Source organism: Macrobrachium rosenbergii, chromosome 2, assembly GCF_040412425.1.
Source record: "Macrobrachium rosenbergii isolate ZJJX-2024 chromosome 2, ASM4041242v1, whole genome shotgun sequence".
NCBI classification, from domain to species: domain Eukaryota; kingdom Metazoa; phylum Arthropoda; class Malacostraca; order Decapoda; family Palaemonidae; genus Macrobrachium; species Macrobrachium rosenbergii.
This window is the reverse complement of record NC_089742.1, coordinates 56,998,299-57,025,023: the sequence shown is the minus strand read 5'-3', so window position 1 is coordinate 57,025,023 and position 26,725 is coordinate 56,998,299. Positions and strand designations below refer to the sequence as shown.

The 26,725-nt window shown below is 37.2% G+C and overlaps 1 long non-coding RNA gene across 6 annotated transcripts in view; it reads left to right on the top strand.

Annotated features, from left to right (window-relative positions):
- The window catches only part of LOC136847427 (uncharacterized), a 475,998-nt gene extending 472,813 nt beyond the window's left edge, over nt 1–3,185 (top strand). For 5 of the 6 annotated variants that reach the window (XR_010855744.1, XR_010855742.1, XR_010855748.1 and 2 more), the window contains one exon: nt 3,048–3,185. This is a non-coding gene — a long non-coding RNA (uncharacterized lncRNA). The remainder of the gene's footprint in view (nt 1–3,047) is intronic. The other variant, XR_010855745.1, reaches the window with a different exon arrangement.
- Nucleotides 3,186–26,725: the final 23,540 nt, after the last annotated feature.

The following is a 26,725-nucleotide window of genomic DNA, read 5'->3' as shown; positions in this document are numbered from 1 at the left end:
GATGTCTTAACAAGCATTCTCTAGTAGTGTCAGCTGTGAAGAACTGCCAACTTTAGCTTCTCCCTCTCTTCTTCCTCCTACCTCCCATCCTAATTGTTCCTAGAGGAAGGTCATGTTCCATGTCTTGGTTTTGTGGAGTGGAGGCTGAAGTTCCCTTTATCACCTTGAGGACTTAAAGAAAACCTCACTGTGGATAAGTGTCCTGGCTATCAAAATGCCTCTCCTCTACTGCTGCCTTAACTTACTCTTCAGAAATTACAGAGGAACCCAAGAAAGATCTCCTTTATTAAGCATGACTACCCCCAGCCAGGATTTGGTGAGAAAAGAGTGCAGACATAAGTAGTCTATGCATGTTTCGACAAGCTGAATGTGGGAAACAGCTTGCTCAATCACTGGATTGCAGGGAAATCTTCATATCTGCACATCAGACTATTAATCTGATCCAAGATACTTAAAGCAAGCAGCAATCACAGCAGTCAGAACAACTACTGTGCCTCCTCAGTGAACCCTAGAGTGAGACCTACCAACAAGATGAGCATGATAAAGTAGTGGTTACTTCCCAAGATAATTTAACCAAACAATCTCTCTCTTTCAACTCTGCTGCCTGAATGAGTTCTGCAATGGGAAAAGCCCTCGGGTTCAACCAGATTCCTCAAAGCAAGAGCTGGACTCTCTCCTGAAAGAGAGGCTGACACACCAGTTTGTCATGGTGAGTGCTCTTGAACCATGGACAATCAGATCTAGTAGACTTGTAACTGTTTAAAATCATAAACCACAATCCCATAGACCTTCATGTCATAACAGTTTTAGGTTGACTGTTAACTATGCAAAATCGTGGTCTGTATCCTGTAGATTTCTGTGATAGGTTGAAACTGAATTTGGAGCTATGGATGAGTGCTCACAAGCATTTGCGCAATGGGAGTCTTGGACAGACCAAGAACTTCTTGACTGTCTTCACAATCAAATGCACACAACTCTCTACAACACTTAACAGTATCGTAATGCAGTGACCTTTTATGTGTGAACCCTATGTTGCACTAGCATGATGTGGGGATCATGTGAGCATAAATTCATAGTTCTGCACACAGCTGAGGATGACTCATGAATGGAACAGTTCCAAACTATATCTCCCTGTCCTGCAAGGCTCCCTATGATCAACCAAAGCTGAACTATGATACGCACCTCCAAGATTTGAGGCAACCCATGTACTAAGATGCTGCACAATTTTGTGCACACAGATCATCACAGTACCTGTAGATACTGTATAATGGTGACTTCTCATACTTGAGCCCCATCTCTATGTGCAAAATCTAAAAACCATGCACTTGCTGAGCAAGAAGGCAGTGTTGATATGAAGCCTGCTTGAATGAGTCACAACTGTCCTCCTGTCATGAGAAGACAGAGTACAAAGCATGGGGAGAAACAAGTCCCTACCTCAAAGGACAACATTCACCTAAGCACTTGTAACCTGGTGGGGCAAGAAAGTAAGTGCTTTCCCACCTGAGATTATTATAAAAATTGTCTTTAGCAAAATCTTTGAAGGGATCAATCTTCATCTTCCAAATAAAGAGAAAGCCAAGCAGCACATTCAGGACGAGGGAATCATGAGTATTCTGTACCCCTGCAAACAATACAGACTGTGGATCTGCCACAACAGATGACATAAGTTAACTAAAGGATCAATCACAACCCTTGCAGCAGTGTTGGTCCTGCTTACCCTTCAAAGTGACTGAGGGCCGACGAAGGATGACACAATGCGGAAAACAAAGCACAATTCTCATAAGCACTCGAAGAATACTCGTTAAATAAATTGGCTCTCAAAACACAAAGAGCACACAAAAAGTCAAAGCACAACAGGTACTTTGCACACGGGCTAACTCTGCCGCAATTGGAAGAAGAATGGGTAGTGTCAGTTGGTGAGACTGGGCATCCTCTCCCTGATCTCCACCCATCCTCTCCCTGATCTCCACCTAGGTACCTGGTTAGTAGGTACCTAGCTGGTCCAGTGCATGCACCGAAGGGTACTCCATATGAAAGGCATAGTGTTTGTACCCCCATAGGAACAATTATGTAATACAACTTATCAATTTACATAATAAGAAAATATAGACTTCTTGAAGCAAGTCTGCACGTCACAGGGAATGGTTTACCTGGCCAGGTTAAGGCATCTTCTTTTTGAGTGTTTACAAGAAGCTCTTGACTGTGGGATTATGCAAATGTAAACTAAAGTGTTTTAATGAAAAACAGATGTTTTTTAGAAATTCATTTTCCTCTCCAATGTTTTTTATCTAACATTTGTCAGGTTACAATTGTTCTAGATAATGAGCAAAACTAAAATCTATTCTCTGTACTCTGATGATTATTTGTCTTATTTACTTTGCATTTATGTAATATTTTCTTCTTTACTTTTGTATAAGCCCGGTAAAATAATTTCAATCAGTCATGCTTTGTATGCAGATACAGTACTTGCAAAATTTTCTAAGTTGGCTACCATGTAATTAATTATTTTATAGTCCATATCAAAAGCTTTAATTATAATTCAAAAATATAATTATAAAAATCTCAAGAGCCTACTTCTCAAAATGAAAGTTTCAAGTATTATAGGAGAAGAGGTAGTAAATGCAATGCCTCATGTTGTGTCCTCCATTTCCTTGTCTGATTTTTTAATTCATTATGTTGAGCTGGTGTTGCTAGAAGCATCAAAATTCTATTCTATTTACAAAAACAGAATTCTTACGACTGTATTACCAAATGGCAGGACTCGTTTACATTAAAAAGAAAATATAATCATTACAGTTAGTAATTGGGAAGGAGCTCCAATTATTAAGTTTAATGGGAAACTGTATCACTAGCATTTAAATGTCAGTACAGTATAAAATTTATTGTATTTTTAATAAACCAACATATTTTTAATAATTAATTTATTGAAAATATGAGGCCATTTATAAGAGTAAACATTACATGGCAGCTTTCTGTATCATACTGAAGAAATGTGTACTTAATATAAAAGTAGTCTTTACTTACCTAAGAATATTCCTGTTCACCAGATCAGATGCCAGCTGACAAATAGCTTTTAGAGTAGAGGAGAAACTGATGACTGACATTCGTCTTCCTTCATCAACAACTCGTTTGCCTGTCACTAGTTCCAAACCCATCATCCGACGTGCTACAAAGGTCAAGGACTCTTTCTGTTCCTCAACTGTGTATTGATACATAGGAGACCTTTCACCAGGAGCAACAGGATTCCTTGAATTTAAGGTGTCAAAAGCCCTAAACCATAAATAAAATATTAATAAAACAATAATAACAGAGTTTATTTCTAATACCTTCTGTTGATTTAGTGTCAATTTACCTATAAAACTTGAATTTTTATAGATGACAGTAATGAAAGGAAAACTGGAAATTAAAAGTCTTCCAAAATAAAGCGCCATCACCACTGACGGTAATAGCATAATTTCAAATGTTACCTAATTATTATAACTCGGTAGTTTAGCAAGACCACCGAGTCAAAACAATTGGCTCTCATAATCCATAAATGAAATTATAATCATTACTGAAACTCAGTTTCAAATGAAAAAGGTGGAATACTCTCAATCCGTGACATGACATGCAGGTTTAATCTTAAGCCTTTCACTGTTAATTGGGTAGTTTCACTGTTAAGCTGATAATGTACGCAACATTCAATCAGGGCATATTATTACACAAGTTACTAAAGCTGTAAGATCAGGCTATAAAATGGTAAATAAACTGAGCTGATACCTGTGGAGAGTACCTCAAATGTACCTAATTCTACTAAAATACTGGAGCACCCTAAACTGCATCAAGAAAGCAAATAAACATTCATTACAAAGGGTAACAAGTACTAAATGTTTTGGGATATAAAAAGGTGAATAATGATTATGATACAGGTAAAATGGATACTCCTGTAACTTGAAATGAGATGAGAATGATTCTGATACAGGTAAATGGAAACTATAACTTGAAATGAGATTGAGTACTGATTTATCTGGTGTCACTACAACATAGGTCATCAACACAAAAAAATTGGTAAAATAAATAAAAATATAAATACTTAATTCAGTATTTATTTTCAAGTTCTTACCTCTCCATTATATAGCTTTTATTCCTGTGCCAGCAGGAGTTCAACAGAATGCAAAAGAAAAACGAGACCTCTCAGTTTCCCATGAATATTTCTCTTCCCCAACCCCCACCAGGGGACTGATAAGTACAAAAATTCGTAACTAATAAGCCTACTTCTGTCCACCTGGAATGCAGGGAGGTTGGGGGGGTGGGGGCAAATTGTCTGATGGAGAGGTATTTAAAAAATAAATACTAAATCAAGTATTTGTATTTTGAAATGAACTTTACCTCTCCATTATGTGGCTGATTCCCACATTTAAAAAAAGTGGTGGGCAAAATGGAAATCAGCCAGCCTTTTAAAAAATACTTAGTAACAAGATACAGTATGTACAAAACAAGTGTTTGTATATCCAGTGAATTCAATTCATTGGCTATTACTGCCACCTTGGGACGACTGCCACTCAGGCACAAGAACTTCATCATGAAGATACCTAAGGTCTTTGTATGGTGCCCCCTTCAGCAGAAGGAGAGGTAGGGTTACTGTGCAAAACCCTGCAGAGCCAACAATGGATAACTAACAGGTACCTGCATACAAGAAGGTACACTTCCTATTCTCAACACTGAGTGCCTCAAAGCTACCCAAAAACCACAACCAGTCTAAAAAGCAGTATTATTATTATTATTATTATTATTATTATTATTATTATTATTATTATTATTATTATTATTAATTATTATTATTATTATTATTATTATTAATTATTATTATTATTATTATTATTATTATTATTATTATTTATTATTCAGCATATGGAACCTACTAATAAGGAACAAACCCACAGGGGCTATTGACTTGAAATTCAACCTTCCAAAGAATATGGTGTTCATTAGGAGGAAGTAAAGGGAAATACAGAAGGAAGAGATCCGGCTTATCAAAAAAGAAAAAATAAATTACTAAATAGATAAAGATGTATTAAAATGCAAGAAGAATAGTATTAGGGTAGTAATGAATTGCATTACTGCTTGAACTTCTGAAGTTCCAATTGCATGACATCTTCTGGGATGTTCCACAATCCAACAGTGTGAGGAATAAAGGACCTCTGGAACTGAGAAATTCAACATGGAGGTACATTTACTGCATATTGGTGCTGCTGTTCAGCGAATCTGGTTGCTCTAGGCAGATAAAGGAGATAAGGGATCAATTGTGAATGTAAAAGACCTCTGTTGAAATACAACTTACAGAAAAGTGACAAACAAGAGACCATCCATCAATGGTCCAAGTCATAACTGCTATTAGGAAACAGAAACTACCACCACAAACCAATCTATCTAAAAGAGATAAATCTCTGGCAGAAGCAGACATCCATACCAGAGAACAGCATTCCTGTAAAGGAAGTACAAATGACCTAAATAGGTTGCATTGATTTTATCATAAATATATGAGGCCTTATGAACAATATACCAAGGAAGTACAAATGACCTAAATAGGTTGCATTGATTTTATCACTTATAAATATACGAGGCATTACGAACAATATACCTAACTTTTGTGCAGTATTTGCTGAAACTTTCATTGGATGTTTCTCAAAAGTTAGATGTGAGTCAAAAGTCACACCTAGAACACTTAAAGCTTCAGACTCATTCGGCAAAGTTCCATCCACCTAAAGGGGAGGATGGGGTGGGAAATATGTGCGAGGTCTGCTAATCAATAGGCAGAACTAGGCTGCAAATTGAGTCATAATATAATATCCCCTACAAGCCAGAGGAGACAACACTGCAATAATTGTATTAAATCTCTGAACTACGAAGATAAACCATAGCAAATACAGAATTACCATGCCACTGAGTGACTTCAGTAACTTATCAAGGAATAAATTCTTTCCAAATTTAAAAGCTGTAGCCACTACTACCATTAAGGATACAAATTAGCATGAGAGTCCTTAACCAAAGACCTATTCAAAAGGACACTACATTGATACTCACCAGAAGCTCTGGCTTCCAAACACTACGAACATATTCTTTACATCAGCTTTAATGTCTTTAGTGTAATTCAAGCAAAATCTTCAAGGCCTAACTGGGCTACCAAAAAGGGTCAAGCTCCTCAGGCTCTAGTGATTCCAAGCTGGGTAAAGAGACTGTTGTAGGTAGGGATCTAGCCCTGAAACCATTCTTAGCACAAAATGAGGCAAAAAGAAAGCATGTAGCCCCTTCACTCTCTTAGCAGTAGCTAAGGCTACTGCAAAGTTTCCATAGAAATCTCTTTAAGAATGAGCTTGCTCCAAAATTTCAAAGGGCAGCAACATGATGAACTTTAGAACTACATACAGATAACAAGGTAAAGTGCATATCAAAGACCTTGACACCTCAAAAACCTTTAATGTCTGTCCTCAGGCAAGCCCAAGAGCCAAAGCCAACTTGGCCCTCTAGCCTTAAAGGCTGCTACCAAGGACTTTTTCTCATGCTTGAGAAAACGCAGAAACCTTATCATGTTGTTTATAGAGGTACCAGTGTTGGAAAAACCCCTTAATGCAGCACCAGGACCTATACACTGACCACTGGTGTTGGCAGAATCAGTTAGTACATTCTCTCTTGGCACTGATAACAGCCTTCCTGAAAGATCTCGCCTTGAGCTCACAGTAGCCCTGGAACATCTCCATGTAGTATCTGCTGCTTGCAGGACTGAGATGGATTCTTTCCTCTCTTGGCTGCCTCAAGAGATTCTTCCTGATAGGGAGAAGTAAGGGCAGAGCTATCCACCACTGAATAAAACTGGAAACCCAGCTTTCCTTGGCCACCTAAGGTAACCACGCCAAGAGACAACTTACAGAATTTGTAATTTGTTGATGACTTCCTGAATCAGAGCAAAATGATTAAAGACATAACAATCCAGACCTGACCAAGCAACAGCGCTGGTGTTTACTGCCCCTAGAGGATCTTGGTCTGGTGAACAACAAATGGCAAACAAGATTCCACTTGGTCTCAAAAAGGTCAATAAAAATGGATTCCCCACAGGCCAGTGTCTGCTGCAAACCTCTGGGTGTCGGGCCCATTCCGTTTCTACTACTATAATTGATCTTAGCGGTTGAGTACATCCGCTAAAACTGTCATGAAGAATGATTACCTCCAGCAAGGTAATAAATCACGATTGAGGTTACATGTGCTAATTTGATCAAATAGCAAAAAAAAAACAAAAATTGTGCATTCAGAAAAAGTAGTGTTTGCTCCCTTAATGTACAAGTATTAATATCATCTTTAATAATCTTTAATGTAATCGAGTATGCTGTAATTTCCCATGTACGGTGTAAAGTTTGTCAAATTTAAGTGAGATCCAGTTGGCATTTTTACAACCCTGAGAAGGGAAATAGCCTCTAATTTGTTTCAGTTCTCAACCCAGGGCAAGAACCAAATACTGTACTAGCATTTTCAATGCAAAAGCCAACATTCCACAAAGCTCTTACTCTTTCACTGGTGCTAATAGGAGAGTTCAAGTGCTTTAGAAGGCTCTCATTAAAGACTCAAACAGCTCTGCAGGCAAAATCTAAACCACATCAAGACTCCCATAAGAGAGTTATGGGATACAGTGGACCACCTGTATTCGCGGGGGATGCGTCCCACAACCCCCCGCGAATAGGTCAAATCCGCGAATGCTGAAAACCCCTCTAAAAACACTTAGAACTGCCCATTTTGATAGCTTAAACCAAGAAAAACCCTGTAAAAATCCTTATACCTGAGTATTTTAATAGTTTTACCACAAAAAGTGCATTTATTCATGAAAATTATATGAAAATACAGTAATTAGTGAATATTTCTCAGTGAAAAATACCGCAAATGGGCAAATTTTCCACGAATGATGGCTAGATATGTTCCACAGAGAAACCTGCGAATGCGTGAGTCCGGGAACCATGAGAACGCGAATACGGGGGGTTTACTGTACCAGGCACCTCAACTACACCAGGCCTAAAGACATCCTGGGGCCCAGGTCATAAGGAGTATTCAATTGAGAGTTACATAAAATGCAAGAAAACCTAGAACTATAATCTCTAATAGCTGCAATCAACACCATTTACCGTACCTGAGAAACTAAAGAACTTAACGAAGTTCTCTATAGAGGTGCATGCACAAGAAATAACTTGAGCCAAACTCCCGAAAAGCAAAACTGACCACTGCCTCTTAATCACTGGTAGCTGAACCTACTGTAAACTTGAGGAAAGATTCATAACATACACCAGAAAAAACTCAACATGATCATCTGAAGCAAGTGGAAGTTTAGAATATTTCATAGCATGCAACAATTTTAGAAGAGCTTCCTGAAAAGAGGAGTTCTAGGGAGAACACTACTGAGGCAACAGATTCCTTCAGCAGAGGGAGGGGTAAGGTTACTGCGCCAAAACCCTGCAGTCAACAATGGATAAGTAGCAAGCACTTACAGACATGAAGGTGCACATCCACCTTGAGTACCTCCAAGCTTCCCAAAAAAATGCACCCAGATCAAATGACAGTAGAACAGAAAAGCTACCAATGGATTCAAGACACAACATCCCCTGCACAAACAAGAGGGGCTAACACTGCAATATTTATACTGAATTTCCACACTACATAGATCATTCATAGAAAACAGAATTACAGTCCCCTTGGGTGGCTTCAATAGCTTTTCTAAGGATAAGTTCTCCTAAACAGTAAAAGATGTAGCCACTTTAGCGCAATTCAGATAAATCTTTAAAGCCCTTACAGGACATGAAAGGGCACTAGTGATTCCAAGCTGGGTAAAAACTGTTCTAGATAAGGCTTAGCCATAAAATCATTCTTAGCCTACAAAAAGGGCAAAAAGGAGAGAATTGCCTTGTCCTTACCACAACCTAGCTTAACAGACAATGCTTGCAGCTCATGCGCTCTCATGGCTATAGCCAAAGCTATCAAGAAGAGAGATTTAATATTAAGTTCTTTAAATGGAGCCTGTTCTCAAGGTTCAAAAGGCAGCAACATAATGACCCTGAGAACCACATCTAGGTTCCAAGAAAAGGAGGTACCTGAGACCTGGGAACCTCCAGCTGAAAGCCTCACATGATATCTTTGATATCTTTGTCCTCAGGCAGATGTAGGCCTACATGTCTGAGAACTAAAGCCAACATGGCACTATAGGCTACTACTGTGATTTTTTTTCCCATACCTAAGAAATAACACAAGGTATGGGGACTGGAAAGCCCCTTAATACAGCACCAGGACCTATACACTGACCACTAGCATTGGTAGTAGATTCAATTTGCAGATTCCCTTCTGGCCCTGATAATATCTTCCTACAAGCTCTCAAGAAGCCCTGATCACACAGGAGATGGTGGACAGTCTCCATGCAGTCAGCTATAGCATGTCAGGGGTTGTGATCAAACCCTTCCTCCCTTTGCTGCTTCAGCAGATTTGTCCTAACAGGGAGAAGCCTGGGCAGATCTACCAACCACTCAAGCAAGTCCGGAAACCAGGCATTCCTTGGATGCCAAGGGATAATCAACATCATGTGACAGCTTTAAAGAATTACTAACTTGTTGATGACGTTTTGGGGAAAAGGCATAACAGTTCAGACCTGACCAGTCTAACAGTATAGCAGCCACTGCTCATGCTAGAGGATCTTGAACTGGTGAACCAAAAGAGGCAATCAATGATTTCAACTGGTTGCAAACAAGTCCACGAAGGGGGACCCCACAGTTTCCACAGACTGCTGCACACCTTTGGTTGTAGAGCCCACTTTGATGCTATTACTTGATCTCTGTGCAGTTTCACAAAAATCTGCAGATCTCATCCTTAGCCTTGCTGCTGGTACAAGTTTATCCAGTAAAGACATGTTTCCATACTCAGAAATTCTTTGAGTGTTGAGAGAAAAGAATCTATGAGCTTCATCATTGAAAAAACCTTGAAAGTCACCATGCTGATCTCCATCCTGAGATAAGACTACCTTGCTCTGACTCAATTCTATTAAATCTAACATCCTGAACTGATTGGAAAACTCTAGTTGGAGTAACAGATTGGAGTGAGGAAGCAGAGAACCTATCAAGTTACTTGAAAGGGAAGGAGACAAATCATGCACTCCTTGAGCCACAAATCTATTAGACTTACCCTCTTGTCTCTTTTGGTGCTTTTTCAAATGATCCACCTCTCTGTGCTTACAATATTTCACCAACTTCACCGTGAATTCCTTTAGACCACAATTCACATACTTCACATCCATTATTCAAATTATGCTCCTTCCCTCAGCACTTCACACGCATCTCATGAAGGTCAATGGAACTGGAATAAAGCCTATTGCTGCAATCTCATACCTTACACATCCTTATTCGGTCGTTATCATCCATATCCAAAAGAAAATCCAAGAAAATCGAAAACACGCCAAATTTATCAACAGAAAACCTAGCACAGATAACAAATCTAACGATCTCTTACTGAAAGAGACGACAGAAGTAAACCAACTGACTATGAGTGTTTGTAACTATCAGATCCTCAGGAATGGGGGGATAGACTGATAGATAAAAAATGTATATTCTTAGAAAATCGAACATTCTCATCTTTGTTTTTACTGGCGAACTCCCACTGGCACGGAAATAAAAGCTAGACAATGGAGAACTAAACTTCATTTTAAAAATATGGAGGTAATAAGGATAAAATTTTGGCACTTACATGTCCAGTACATACAAATTACATAGAAGAAACCTTATATAAAAGGTCATGTCAGTTAAAATATATTTTCAGGGGATTTCAAGAATGTGGAATTCTGTTATTTACGTTAGGTTTTACCTTATGAGGCTAGACATACAATGAGTTATCTTCACTTGTTTCTATCTTTATGTTTAACCTGTAAATGAGGAAATATGATATAATAATAAAAAGAAAATCTGTTTTCTTTGATTCTTCAATTATGGGATCATGAACCATGTGAAGAACTTACGTATTTCCTGATTGTATTAAATTTTACTATAATTTTAATATACTTACCGATCAATATCTGCAGCAAAATTTGCAGTCGCAGAATATCCTTGAAACTCCTCACAAGACTGATTTTCAATTAGTTCTAATGTCTTTCCAATGGAACTGCCAATAGAATGGCACCCTGCCTTAACTTTCATCCTCTGACGGTAAAATTCTTGTAAATCTTGAAGGTTATGATGCCTTTTATGGCTTTCAATCTTTGAATCATCGAGAAGCAAGCTAAGAAATCTCCACTCAATTTTCTGAAAATACAAAGACAAATTACAAACTGATAGTGCAATTTGCTTACAACTTTTGAATAAAATTAACTGGGCTTTACAATAGGTATAGCTGTCTGAAATAGTTACATATACAGTCACTCCCCGGTTTACGACGGTTCCGGCTTACGACGTTCTGAGGTTACGACGCTTTTCAAATATATTCATCAGAAATTACTTCCCGGCTTACGATAAATGTTCCGGGGTTACGACGCGCGACGCCGATCCGACAGAAGAAATATGGCCCCAAAACGGCAGAATAATCATAATTTGAAGGTTTTTTTGATGTAAAACCCAATAATAATGCAGTTTACATCGTTTTCAATGCACCCAGAGCATTAAAAGTAAGGTTTTCTTATGTTTTTGACGATTTTCGACGATTTTCCGGCTTACAACGTGGCGTAAGAACGGAACCCCCGTCGTAAACCGGGGACCGCCTGTAAATGGATGCAAATATTATACACTTCTATTGTAAAATATTACAACAAAAATAGCCAGACATTCTTCTAAATGTAACACTGCACAGCCCTACAGATGGAAAACTTTCATTGTCTGTTATTATACAAATGAGACACAATATTAACAATGACAAAAAAAATACTGTACAGCAAAGAGAGAAAGGTAGGTGAAAATCATTTATTGCATCTTGTTGCTAAAGTGAAACCAAGGATATAAGTGAGGAGTTTGTTTAAAGTGACAAGGTAGGGGAAGTGCCAAACTTGACCACTTTTCCATCTGTTCATAAGAAGCCACCAGTCAGTTATTTGTGTCTATCAAGCATTAAGAGAAATTGCAAAATAAACATTTGTTTCATTTTAGCCAAATTCATGATCTTCACGAATCCTAGACACTCCATTGCTGGATTAGAAGAAAAAGATCATCTACTGGCTTGAAAGCTGCACTGAACATGTGGCCTCAAGGACTCTGGGTTCCAGGCAGATAATCTCATTTCACTAGCGTCTAGCTTGTTGACAACACACTTTGCAATCCTGTGTCCACATTTTATTCCTAATAGCTACTTTTAATCTTGCATTCATTATTTCCATAAAGTATTATTATCCTTTTCTATGTCATTTCCTGAAGTTAGTAAAAAATTTATGATTTTTCATCAATGCCTAAGGCTGGGGTTTTTACCACTCTGCTCCCCCATTCAGGATGATAATGTACAGTATTTCAGTTAAAAAGTACTTTTAGTGCAGTATAATGTTAGTTTAACATGGAAATGCTGCTTTCATTTAACGAGTATACTTCCAGCTCTCTAATTCTCATTCTGGACTTGGTATAGTTAATAATTATCGAGTGTTACATTTATAAAAAAAAAAAAGTTCATATTAACACTTCAATTTTCTGCTAACTTTATTTGATTGTTCAAATGTTTGCTCACTATGCATTAAAGTATTTTGAGGATTAAGTATTCAATTCTTGTTATTAATTCTAACCCTTATTACTTCTAGCTTGTTTGACATCAGCAACATTTATTAGTTAACAAGCAGCAGAGGCAAGTGGCCACTGTGCTGGTATGTCCTAAGACCAAACATATACATACATGATCAGTACCCAAGACCCCTCTCTACCCAAACTAGGACCAGGGAGAACCAGGCAGTGACTCAGTAGGTAGACCTAAGAACTCCCCCAAAAACCCCTTCACTAGCTTACAGACAGTTAGGTCTTGTTTACCAGTGAAATCTATCAAACCATGAGTGGGGCTTGAACTTGGGACACCACACTGTGAACTGAGCTACCATGATCTTATAAGGTAGTCTTACAGGGTAGTTAATGGGGTAAATGCAATTTCAGGACTACTGTAACGGAAATATACAGTAGAACTATCAACTAAACACTATTTCTTGTTAATTTTGATTTTATTAGTGTTTTTCCCTGCTACTGATCCTTGTTTGCTAAACAAATGCATGCTACTCCATGGCATATGAACATGAATGTAAAAAAAACTAGCAAAGCAATTAACATGGCTTACTATAAAGTACTGATAAATTGGAAACCAAGAGAAAATCAAATTATTCTTATGAATTGGAGGGTAGTTACGAACTTGTAGAAGTACTGGTTTAAATTTTCAGTCTCCAGTTTTTTTCAGACAATGTTCCTACCAAAAGACTAGACAAAATACCCAAACAGAACAAAATTACCTAATGAACAAAATGTACCCATGGACAAAATGTGCCAATAGATAAATGTATCCAATGCACCCAACAGACAAGAGGTGCCTGGTGGACAAAATGTACTCAATGTGTAAAATGTATTCAATGTGTAATGATGGAAATCCTTCTTTTGAATTAATGACAATACCCTTCATAATTGGTGGACTGGAAAAACGAATTGGTTTTCATCTTATCAATAAGTTGACTTAACCACTCGAAATTGAGATTGTCTATGATCGAGTGTGCGTGCGTGGTGCGTAAAGTTCAACCAAGTGCGTAGTTGTGTAAGCTCAACTCGCACTGTTCAAGACATGTTTGGCGACTTCAGAGGGGAAAGGGATGTAGTTCCCCTTATTTTCATTTGAAATGCCATATTTCTCCCTTGTAAAAGATATGCACAAATCTTAGTTTATGTTGTACATGTTGCCATAACACTTAATAGTGTTCTTGTGTATCTTTGCCTTAATGTAACAGCAAATTACCGAGAGTTGTTATGGTAATGTTACGTAAATTGCAACATGATGAGCTTGCATGTGGTTGCAGTACCACCAGCCGTAGGCTAAGATGTGCGATATTCTTCCATAATTTTATGAATATATATCAATTCTTGACCTAAATTACACCTCTTATGCATGAAAAGCCAGGCTAACTGTGTAATGTAACAGTTAAGTTAGGCATGAGCACAGCATAGCCTAGGCTAAGGACTGCATGCTATTTGGCCAAGATGACTGTCCTAAATGAACTTTTTGTATTACAGGGAACCAGTCTAGGGCATTCTTACATGAACCAGTATAGGGTGTCTGTACAAGAACCAGTATAAGTACCTATGTAAAAAGAAGTTCTAACAATTATGGAAGGAACATTAGGAATAAGTTGTTTACACCATGTAACCTACTGAGAAGCATTAAACAACCCGCGGAAGTCGGCGTTTCCCTCAACCCTAACTACAAAATGAAGATTCGTCCGTCAACGACGTCAAGTACCAGTCCAAGCTAAGAGTAATCCGGGATTTATTGACCTAGGCCGGTGTGTTACACTTGTTTGGCTTATGCCCAGGATTGAGTCGTTATGTATAGGCTAGTCTGAGTTAATTGTCCTAAAATGAATGGTAGCCTCCGAATGTAAGCCAAGACAATTGACATATCAAGCCACGAGTAGTATAAATAAGTATGACATATGGAGAAGAAATATGACAAATGCACCAAATGGATATATTTATCCTTGGTTCACTGGGTATGTTTTGTCCACTGGATAAATTTTGACTACTGGGTATACTCTGTCAACCAGATATACTTTGTCCACTGTGTTTCTTGGAAGAAACCACTGCCTGGAACAAAAATGGAGATCAAGAAATAAACATAGTTTTGTTTATCTCTTCATATTCATGAACTGACATCACAATTACAATTGTGAGTTTCTGCAACAGAGTAATGTTTTGCACTTTTAGTTCTATTGTAAGGTTAGATCTACTCATATCAAGTTTTTACCCAGGATTTTCATTCTTCATATATATTTTCATAAAATGTTTGAGTTTACACTTTCATCAGAGTATTGTGTTACTCCTTTGTAAGATTAGATCCACCCCATGACGCATTATTTTTACATTGGTAATAAGATATCAGATTTAAATGTGATGTAGTAACTCATCTCAGAGAAGACAATTTCTTCTTCTTTCTTAATCTGAATTGGCTAGATTTTAATTGTGTGCAGTCATATTCATAACAACTGCAGCAACAGCTAGATCTAATTTTGAATTTATGTGATGGCACACACACATCAAGCAGGTAGTGCAAGAACCTACCCAGTATTTCAGAGACCAAGCACGCACAAAGCGAGTTGGCCTCACTGACTCAACTAAGAGTGCTTCTGGTAAAACAGGAGCGGAAGAGCACGTAGCGTGGGATCTACCAGTGTGTTTCTGAAGAAACAAGAGGTAAAGTTAACACCACTGCATGCACTAAGTTCTGAGGCCGAGCAAGCATAGAGCAAGTGAGCCATGCTGACTCAGCCAAGTGTTTCCAAAAAAACACAAAAGGCAGAGCAGCGAGCAGTTCCCATGTCCAAGGGGCCTGGGATGGACTATGGAGCATGCTCTGTTAGGCCTGCGCCAACCAAGCCAACAGCTGATTAGTGACCCTCAGGCAGCCAACACCACTGCCTTTCTTATTTCTTTCTTGAAGTCCTCAACTGAAAACCCTTATGGACAGAGTCAAGACTATATAAACTTAAGAGGGTTAAAGGGAAATCACCTGAAGAGGGAAACAAGTTATAAGAAAAGATGATAAACAAATCAATATGAGGGAGTAGAAAATAGAACCCGATACACCTGAACTTCAGGTGACGTGAGCAGAGATCAAGAATGAATTTGCTTCTCAATTAAATATTTGGGGATTACACAAGTACACAAAGTAAAATATTCCACACTTTAGCTGTAGTCAAGATAAAATCCCTCCAAACTGTGTAGTATTAAAGCTGATGCTAGAAAATGTCACAGTTTGTAGCAACAGTCTGCCTAGTGCTGCATGTAAAAACAGTTAGGTCAGGTAAAGAAGAGTGCAGATGATGTTTGTTGTAATAATACATATTAAGTAACAAACATAATGAACTCACTTTACGTCTATGCCACACATCAACATTAAGAGTTGGAAAAATAAACTTGACTAATGACATAACTCTATCCAAGAGTTTGAGATGAGTCAGCATCCAAAGACCACACTTGAGAACAGCACTCTGAATAAGGAGGAAGAAACAAGTTAAAATACTTAGAATGATAGCTTCACCCCAAAAAATCCTAAAGCATTTCCACAAGATACCAACTTTCTGAGAAACAGGGGGAAGCAATATTACGTATAAATTCTTCAAAAAATGTCAATTTCTTATAAAAAATTATACCTAAGATCTTAAAAAAAGTTACTGACATTCAAAAACATACCATTTAAATGTAAATCAGGATGCAAAGGCAAAAGCGTACTGTACTGGACTGACCAACTATCATACTTTGAATTTTAGAAAATGGGAAGACTGCTCACAGTAAGTCCTAAACGGTTTCCAGTGAGAGGCCTTCTTGGACTTCTCTTCTTCTTACAGAAGGAAGATGAGGAGGAGAGCAAGGAAGAACTCAATGACAAGAAGGAAGAAGGAGAGTGCTTGTGTTTCCTTTCTTGGCACCTACCCATGTCTTACTCTCCTCTAAGGAAGTAATAAGTCAATGCCTTGGAGTATCTTCCACAGGAAGGAGGACCACCCATGGAAGCTGTACAGGTTGAGCTCCTGGCGGTTGCAGAAACACCAGGCATAGAAGTGGATGGAAGAAGGATCGACAATCCCAGTCCTGTATCGGTCTCCCACCTCCTGTGCAAACCTACCTCTTGCTTGAGAGAGGGACATGTACTTGAGGGTTGCACAGGGAAGTGTTCGATGGTGCAGGGGAAGTGGTAAGCTAACTCTTTAATGCCACCTTCTCTACCAAACTTCAAAATAGCAGTAATTCGCCCCTACAACAGATTATTAACCCTTAAACGCCTACTGGACGTATCATACGTCGACTAAAATTGTCTGATGGGTGCCAAGTGGACGTACCGTACGTCGACTACAAAAAATTTCAACCTTCGGTCAACTCTGACTCGACCGAAATTGTCGAAAAATGCAATTGTAAGTTAATAGTAATAGTAATATTACTATTAACTAGTAATATTCAATCATTTACCTTCATTTTGCAACAAATTGGAAGTCTCTAGCACAATATTTCGATTTATGGTGAATTTTTGAAAAAAACTTTTTCCTTACGTCCGCGCGGTAACTCGGCCGAAAATTTCAGAAATTCTTTCGTCATTTTGTCGTAATTTTTGCACTGTTTTATATTAGCCGTTACATAAAGTTTTATCTATGAAAATGTGCGCAATTTCATGTGAAATACAACAAAATACAACCCATGGTTGTAGCTTTTATCAGTTTGGAAATATTTTCACATAAATCTCGATAACTGCCAAAATTTCAACCTTCGGTCAACTTTGACTCGACCGAAATGGTAAAAAAACGCAATTGTAAGCTAAAACTCTTACATTCTAGTAATATTCAATCATTTACCTTCATTTTGCAACAAATTAGAAGTCTCTAGCACAATATTTCGATTTATGATGAATTTTTGAAAAAACTTTTTCCTTACGTCTGCTCCAGAAATTCTTTTGTCACGTTGTCGTAATGTTTGCACCGTTTTATATTAGTCGTTACATAAAGTTTTATATATGGAAATGTGTGCAATTTCATGTAGAATACAACAGAAAATAACTCATGGTTGTAGCTTTTATCAGTTTGGAAATATTTTCATATAAATCACGATAACTGCCAAAATTTCAACCTTCGGTCAAATTTAACTCACCAAAATGGTAAAAACGCAATTATAAGCTAAAACTCTTACATTCTAGTAATATTCAATCATGTAACTTTATTTTGCAACAAACTGGAAGTCTCTAGCACAAAAAGTTCGATTTATGGTGAATTTCTGAAAAAAAAACTTTTCCTTACGCCTACGCCACGTAACTTGGCCAACATCTCAGAAATTCTTTCACACACGTTGTCGTAATGTTTGCATCATTTTACATTAGTCGTTACATAAACTTTTATATATGAAAATGTGTGCAATTTCATGTAGAATACAACATAATACAACCCATGGTTGTAGCTTTTATCACTTTTGAAATATTTTCACATAAATCACGATAACTGCCAAAATTTCAACCTTCGGTCAACTTTAACTCGACCAAATGGTCGAAAACGCAATTGTAAAGCTAAAACTCTTACATTCTAGTAATATTCAATCATTTACCTTTATTTTGCAATAAATTGGAAGTCTCTAGCACAATATTTCGATTTATGGTGAATTTTTGAAAAAAACATTTTCCTTACGTCCGCGTAACTCGGCCGAACATCTCAGAAATTCTTTCGTCACGTTGTCGTAATGTTTGCACCGCTTTATATTATTCATTACATAAACTTTTATATATGAAAATGTGCGCAATTTCATGTAGAATACAACAGAAAATAACTCATGGTTGTAGCTTTTATCAGTTTTGAAATATTTTCATATAAATTACGATAAAAATAGAAAAAATTCGACCTTAGATCAACTTTAACACGACTGAAATGGTCAAAAACTGCAATTGTAAGCTAAAACACTTACAGTCTAGTAATATTCAATCAATTAGCTTCATTTTTCAACAAACGGCAAGTCTCTAGCACTATATTTCGATTTATGGTGAATTTTTGAAAAAATTTTTTACGTCCCTTGCACGTTACGGATTCATGCATCATATTGTGATAATATTTTCTCTGTGTTGCTTTGATCGTTTTACAATTTGTTATATACCAAAATCATCGCAATTTAGTGTACAATACAAAGAAAAAAAATAATCCGTTAGCTTTAACCGTTTTGCTCACAGCGCGATTTGTATAATATTATACATGAAAAATTTTTTTTGCACTGTCATATATTTCAATATTTATATATGATAATGATATTTTTTTTCATTTCTGATGGTTGCATACTAAACTTCAGGCAATGACAAAAAAAGGAGCCACAAATGAACTCTTAATCTTAAAAACTAAGCGTGCTGTGATTTTTTGAAAAAAAATTTTTTTCCGCTTCGGCACTAACTCCCGAACGCCGCCGGCATACGGGAGACGTTTTTGTAAATAGAGGCTCGGCGTTTAAGGGTTAAATGGTGGGGGTACACCTCAAAATGGATGGGACAAGGGTTCCTACATTTCCTAACGCCCTTCAAGCTTCTGATTATGACGCTATTTCTCATGTAACAAAAATATAAGTTCAAATTTGCAATCAGGAGCACAGCAAGATGCCCTCACTTAATGAAGGCTGAAAAAAAGTGCCTAGTAACAGCAGGTTTGTGAGGGGTATTCCCCCCCACCTCACCCCCCTGTAACCACCAGTTAACCACCTCGTTACAAAGTTCAACAACTGCCTCAAGTTGCACTGAAGGATACTCACATAAAAGGCTCTGGTTTGCATTTCCACAGGAACAAACAAAGTACTGTGGTTTGCGTGGACATCCCGATATACAGCTATACAAGTAACAAGTAATACCTCAACTTAATGGACTCCAGTACTTGGCTACATTATTATCATTATTTTTGCTAGGCTAAAATTTAAGATGTCATTCATTTTTATATAAATCTCTTAAACTGGAAAGTGCAAAGTGAAGGCTACCTTAGGTTAAGAACTACATGGAACTGCTGTTAGCTATAAGATAACTAGAAAACATTCAAGTGTAGGCTAAATATAGTGTCTTTGTTACTTATGGACATTGTTACTTATCAGAATGCCAGACTCCCAAAGTGCCTGTTAAGTTACAGTGCCACTGCATAGCACATGTCAAAGAGTCAAAATTATTAAGCAGCTGAGTATCATTACTCCATCTATCATAATATGACAACAATAATCTACATCTGGCAAACACCAAGTACTTTCTCTTTACCAATACTATACTTACCCCGTATGTAGTGCTCTGTAGAGACCCTTTGTCAGCCAGGAGGTTTCTGAGCAATTTCAAGCCATAACTGGCATCAAATATCAATTGTATCTTTATATCACTTCTTGTAGGGTGTGGAAAGCTGGTTTCTATGTCTCTAAATGATTTTACTTTTATCTTACACCCAAATAAGTTACTTAGTGACACAGATGAACCAGATCCATCACAAACAATTGCACGAACCTCTAAATTGCATTCTTCAAGAGCTATTATAGCTTCAGTCACTAATGTCTTCATAAATTCTCCAGACAAACCACTGTTTAAAAAATAACCAAATGGCAATTTCCAATTAAAACCTATTCCCACAACAACAAACAACAAAGCATCTGTTGCTATTTTTACTTCATCACTGTCTTGAGGATCCTGTCCACCTCCAAAGTCAATGTGTCCAATGCTTCTTCCATTGTTGCAATCAAAATCACATTGCTCTTTGATTCTTACATTAACCATCATTACTGAGCATAATCTATTTGCATACGATGCATTACAAAATCCGTTTTTCAAAAGAATTAAGGCTTCTTGAGTAAACCCTGGAAAATAATTCCAAACTTTAACTGTGTTACGTAAAACATGTGGTTCAGGAAGTAAAAAAATTTTACTGACAAACTCATATGCACGTGGTGCATGAAAATATATAGTAGATGCAAACTTTTCAACACCCTTTGTATAATTCATTTGAGGTCGGAATCCTGGTGCATTTTGCGATTTGTTTCTCATCAAACCATTTGGCAAATCTAAAAATGCTTCAATCATGGAACATGCATCATTACTGACACAATTCTCTCTTTTCAGTATATCTAAAAGTTCTTCTAGTGATTTTATTTTATCAGTTGGTTTCTCTGGATTTTTTGTGATCTTAAGAATAACTTTTTTCTTTGGTGACTTGAATTCAAAATATGTGTGATCTCCTGACAGCTGAATAACTTTATCCTTTGAAAGTTTTGACGATGATGATACTGAGAAACAATTTTCCTCATTAACTTTACTTGGACAGCTTACCTCCTGAAATGAAAAAAAGCACAAACCACTGAAGGATTAGTTTGATATTTGTAAATTTACATTTTAATGCTTATCTACAAGTATTTCTATCTTTTCTGTTAAACTCTTCCAAGAACTCTTGCTATAAAATGCAGTGCCTTCCAACCTAAAATTTTCTTTTATGATTATAAAAACTTCTCAAGCAGAGAAGGATTTCCAGTTCCTAACTAATTACATGTAACAGCTAAGTGAATGTAGACAGTGAATATACAAAACTTAAAATACTCTTTAGAGTTCCATAAATACAAACACTGTTTCAACTGTGCTACAAAATAAACATCACCTGTTTGTGCATAAATGCAAATCCAAGACACTGAAATTAGAATAAAGAAAAAGAATCATTCATGCTGGTAGGTGGCACCAGTGTTCTTGGTTCCACGGTGGCAAACTTGGTCAATTATTGGAACTGTACACTCATTCTCCCCTCACAGTTTTCCCTGATTTGGTTTTATGCCCTGTTATTGCTACCATTCATTTTTCTATTTCCATAATTCATTTTCACGAGCATTAAGCACTTTGTGTTTTAAAGTCAAAGGGCTGCATTTTTAGGCATTTTTGTAAAATTAACTTTCATAATTCCCATCCATCTGACTGAGAATTTTCACTGCAAGCTTGATTGTGGTGTGAAATCTATGTAAGTCTTTCTTTTACTTTCCCCAACTATAACTACTATCTATTTTTATTTATTAATTTTTTGGGGGGGGAGGATCTTGTGCATTTAGTGCTTGTAGGTATTATCATCTCATTGTGTTTTCAGGTAGCTTATCACAAATGTTTTGAATCATTGAGCTTATTTTGTAATTTGTTTGCTGGTTTTTTTGGTTACTACGGAAATCTTTGCATTGGGATGGTTACTTTTTCTCTTACTTACCCTTTCCAGCTGTGAAGATTTGAATTGCCTGCTCACTTGTTTCTTCACTCCGTTTTGTATTATTTTTTTGTATTATTTATTTACGTAGTGCAATGGCATAATTTATACATAATGGGTGTTTAACAAGTTATTCCTCTTATCACTGATTTTATTTTGTATGTACTTTATTTTTTGTACTTTTGCAGCACTAAATGAATTTTTCCAGTATTCTGTGCATTAACGATACCACTATGCTAATACTGTACAATTATTCTGCACCTCATGATCATGCTTCAATACAGATGTCTCACACTGCCAAGTAAGCTTTGCAGCAGGCTATAGCGAGTTTTGATAGGAATCCTCACCATGTTTATAGTGTATGACAAGCTCAATTGTATTCTGAGGTAGCATGAGAACTGCACATGGAGGGAGAGGGTCTAGGAGTAGAAAATCTGCAAAATATGAATATCTCCTAGCATCAGGGACACAGAAGCAGAGGATCACCTTCACCAGACAGAAGAGTACCTTGATCTCCAATCCACACTGAGTTCTGAGGCATTTCTGGCTGGAAGAAGCTAGACAACCAACAAGAGTTCCACCTGGGAAGGTGTCAATTAATGCTCAACAGTCTTCTTGGCCAGGGAAGTAAAATCACCATGGTTCAAGAAGCAATGTTCTTGCACCAAGGGATCAGAGAGATCAGAGGTACAAGCACTTCCAAAGTGCACAGCAAGCTGCAAAAAAAATAATTATAGGTGTGTCTGACGCACTCCCCAATTGTCATGTGATACACTGAATAGACTCAATACATTGAAGGGCACAGGAGTAGTGACTGTAATGACATGGAGCCAGAAGAGTCACTGGTGCTTGCAAGAAACGGGGGCAGAATAACTACTTGAGCGCTCAGAATCACTGGTGATTGACTTGTTTGCCATGCAGTTAACAGGGAGCTCCATATTCTGTTCTCCAATGTCATATCCCTGGTCAGCCCTAGTACACAAACACACACACACATACATTCTCTCTCTCTCTCTCTCTAAAAAAAAAAAAAAGCTTGAACTGGGCATGTATGCAAAGGGCATTCATCTTGTTGTTGTTGGTATTGAGGCTGAAGAGCTATGCAATGAGGAACTCACTGAACTACAAGTGAGAGAGAAAGCAACTCAGGCAGAGAAACAACCAGTTATACCAGAGCACAAAAAACTTTACAGCATACAGAATGTCCAAGGCATTTGCTTGTTTCACTTGAGTCATACAGATATTGAAGAAATGGAGGTAAATTTTGAGAGGATAGGCTTTACATCACTTTAGTGATCTACGCAACTTTAAGGTTAGACTAGGTTAGGATATAGACCAATGTAAGTGTTCCAAGCATGTTTAAGGTAGGCTAGTTTTGGCTAAGCTATCATATTTGTTATGAAAAAAAAAAAATGTCAAATTGCTATGATCACTGAAAATTTCAAACTTCATGCCTTACACTAAATGTCTACATATCAAGGAGTGTGACGGGCTAACAGATCTCCATGGTGCCTCATCCAGCCAATCAGTTTTAGTTGTATAGTATTCTTGGTGAGACCCATGTTAATCTAGCAGTGGTGAACATCACACCAGAGGTGGATGGACACTGTCTCCTCCCTAGAGCTGGGAAGGTGCTCACCTGAAAACTCATGGGACTCTATGAGAGGTCTTCTAGGACTTTGAGCATTCCTCATGTCCAAGTGTGAATCATCCAGGGTACTAAGCTGGTTCGCGAGACCCATGTCAGGCCTACCTACAGAGAATGTAACACACAGAAGTGGACGGGCACAGTTGTCTACCTGAGTTAGGGGAGGGCACTCATTTGAAATCCAACAGGACTTCTTGTGAGAGGTCTTCAAAAACTCTTCTCTTCTTACTGAGGGTTGTAGCCATGGACGAGGCCAAAGAGGTATCTTCATACATAAGGACGGTTGCTACTGGTTCAAAAACGTTGACCTCCCAGTGTACGCTGGGGAGGAGTAGGGGGGGGTTTTCAGCACAAAGTGAAATTAGTACGCTAACTCTTCTAGCCTACCTTCTCTACAATAATGTTCCCAAGACAGCAGCAAATATACCCATTTAACACAGTAGCAAAAAGTGGGGATCCACCTAAATGGAGGGCACCATAGTTTACAACACTAGTTAATGCTCTTCACACCTCATTTTGACATCATTCCCTTAAAACGAAAACACACAAAAAAAAAAAAAAAAAAAAATGAGTTTCAACTAAGTAGTCAGCAGGAGCAGCAAGATGTCCTAACTCAGCAGACGTCGAAGAAAAATTATCAAGTGACAATAGGTTAGAGAGGGGTATTCCAATCATCCCCTTAACCACTAGTTACCTACACTGTTACCAAGTTTCAATGAGCAATTTCAGCTCATTCTAAGGAATACTACTACATAAAAGCCCATGGTTTTTAACCCTGTAGGAACAAACATCTTTGCACATTAAGGTTATTTGTACATTACGGTTATAAATGCTTAACAGGAACATATACAAAAAAAAAAAGTTTATCAGAACAATACAATATATATACTGTACAGCATAAGCTTTACATTCAAAAGTGAAAGATATACTAACTTGTTTAATACATAAAAAGCCTAATAGAAATCAAGTTTATACTAAGAAGATAAAAATTTTGCAAACATGATTAAGGAGCTGCACCTTTAACAGCAAGGAGCTGAATATATAAATACCTTCATCAAATTAAGGAAAGTAGCCATGAACACATGATGGTAGGCACTTACTGGCCCCAAGATCAATAAAAAAAATTTTTTTTAATATACGATATATAGGTGCTTCAATTCTTATTCGAGAAATTCCTCAAGAAAAACTACTTAGCATGTTGAAGGACACAAAAATGGCTATTGTAAAGTAATGACATTGTGATCAAAGTAATAATCAAATACACCATATACTGTACTGTATATTCACAAAGGAATTTTTCAAATGTTTTTTCAAACTACAAATCACCAAAACAATAAAATTACCTCTGAAGTAGTTGCCAGTACAGAAGCAATGAATTCTTTCCCACTAATAGGAATGGTAGTGACAAGAGGAACATCATCAGCCCCCTCTTCCTCTGACTTTCTAACTGCTCTAGCAGTATTTGTTACACTTTTAGTAAATGCTGACGAGTCATTGAAAGGCCCCTTTTCTTGTTTTATCTGAAGTAAACCTACATCACTGTTGCTGTTGATGAGTCCTTCAAGGTAGTCTTTTGAGGAAAACTCCTCCCTGTCTGAAGATGAAGCTGACTGAGGTAGATTCTCTGACAATGATGTGGATGCTTTAATGAAATGAGGTAAGCCCGAGGAAGGTCCTGTTTCTATTGTCTCATATTGTGAAGAATGGTTTGATACTTGATCTGATTTAGATTTTTGCGCACAAAGTTTTTCACCTAAAAAAGTGTGTTCTTTACGTTTAGAAGGTCTATCTTCTGATCCATAACAATCAATAGGTCTCTTCCGGCATTTCTAGAATTAAAATGAAGAAAAGTTATTAAGTTAAACCTCTTTCTTTAATAACATGAACGGAAATATATATACACTCAAAAAATAGATGCAATGCACAACCAATAAGTCTGTAGAAAAACTGCTACTGCACAGTAAATTGTCATTTGGTTTAATACAAGTACAGAAGCACCTCAATCTTAATCTATACTACAAGGAAAAAGTTTCAGATAAATCATCAATCATAACAACAATCTCTGAAGTTGGTATCTTTAGCAAAATCCTGTCATATTTCATACCTTACTTGTATACTTGTTAATTCTTATTAAAGTAAACAGTTTACATTAAAAAATACTTTGACATGGTGATTCCAGCAATGTAATATTACTTGCATAAAACACAAACTTACTAAAGTATTTGGCCATTTTGGGAACAATGAGGAAACTGCTTCTGGGTGCATCATCTTTTCTACAAACTTTTTTTCGCATAACTTTACAAAAATATTGTACAGTACAATGTATCTGAAAAGTAAACAAAACCAATTAGTAAAACATTACCTTAACTGTATGATGCCAAGAAATGTTTAGTCTCACTTAGACTCCTAGATTTGATATATAAAAGCTACCACGAGATGGGAAATAATTCAATTAGCAAATACACTAAAAAATATGTATATGAAAATAGTAAATTCAACAGATCTGATTCATAAAAAAAGATAGTTTCCTTAAACAAAACCATTACAGTACAGTGCATATAAAAAACAAATTAGTCCTTTGTTTCATAACAAACAAAAAGCAGCAGCCAATATGTAGCTCTACCCATGCAGCAGCTGATACCCGAATTCCAAGTACAGTAGCCAATTGCCTTAATTTCTGTGGGTGGGATGATTAGGTGTGAGAAAAGTGAGGTTGGGAGGTGTGAGCTTTGGTTGTAAATAGTAAACTTCCATGAAATGATGAATTTGTGTTTTGTAAAAATTTGTTTCAACAAGAACCCATTACTTATTATAATCAAGACAAAAATGCAACAAACTCTCATGAAGCAGGGAGTTCCATATTCAAGTTCAAAACTCTAATGGGTTTTGACCTAAGTCGAAACCACCTGTCCCACAGCTACTACCAGTCCTAAAGATTAGGATCCAAACCACCCGTGTTTAAAGTCTCCAAGGTAAAATCTCACAAAGGCGGACTGGCATCTCCAAATACCTGACATTAAAGCCAAAGATCTGCTTTCATGGACACACCCTAACTTGATAAACATCACTGTCTGTTGCTCAGTTCGGTTAACGAGTGATAATGTTTTTTGTTACCCGCTTCCAGAATGGAATAGATATACTTTCCCTGTATCTTTAATTCT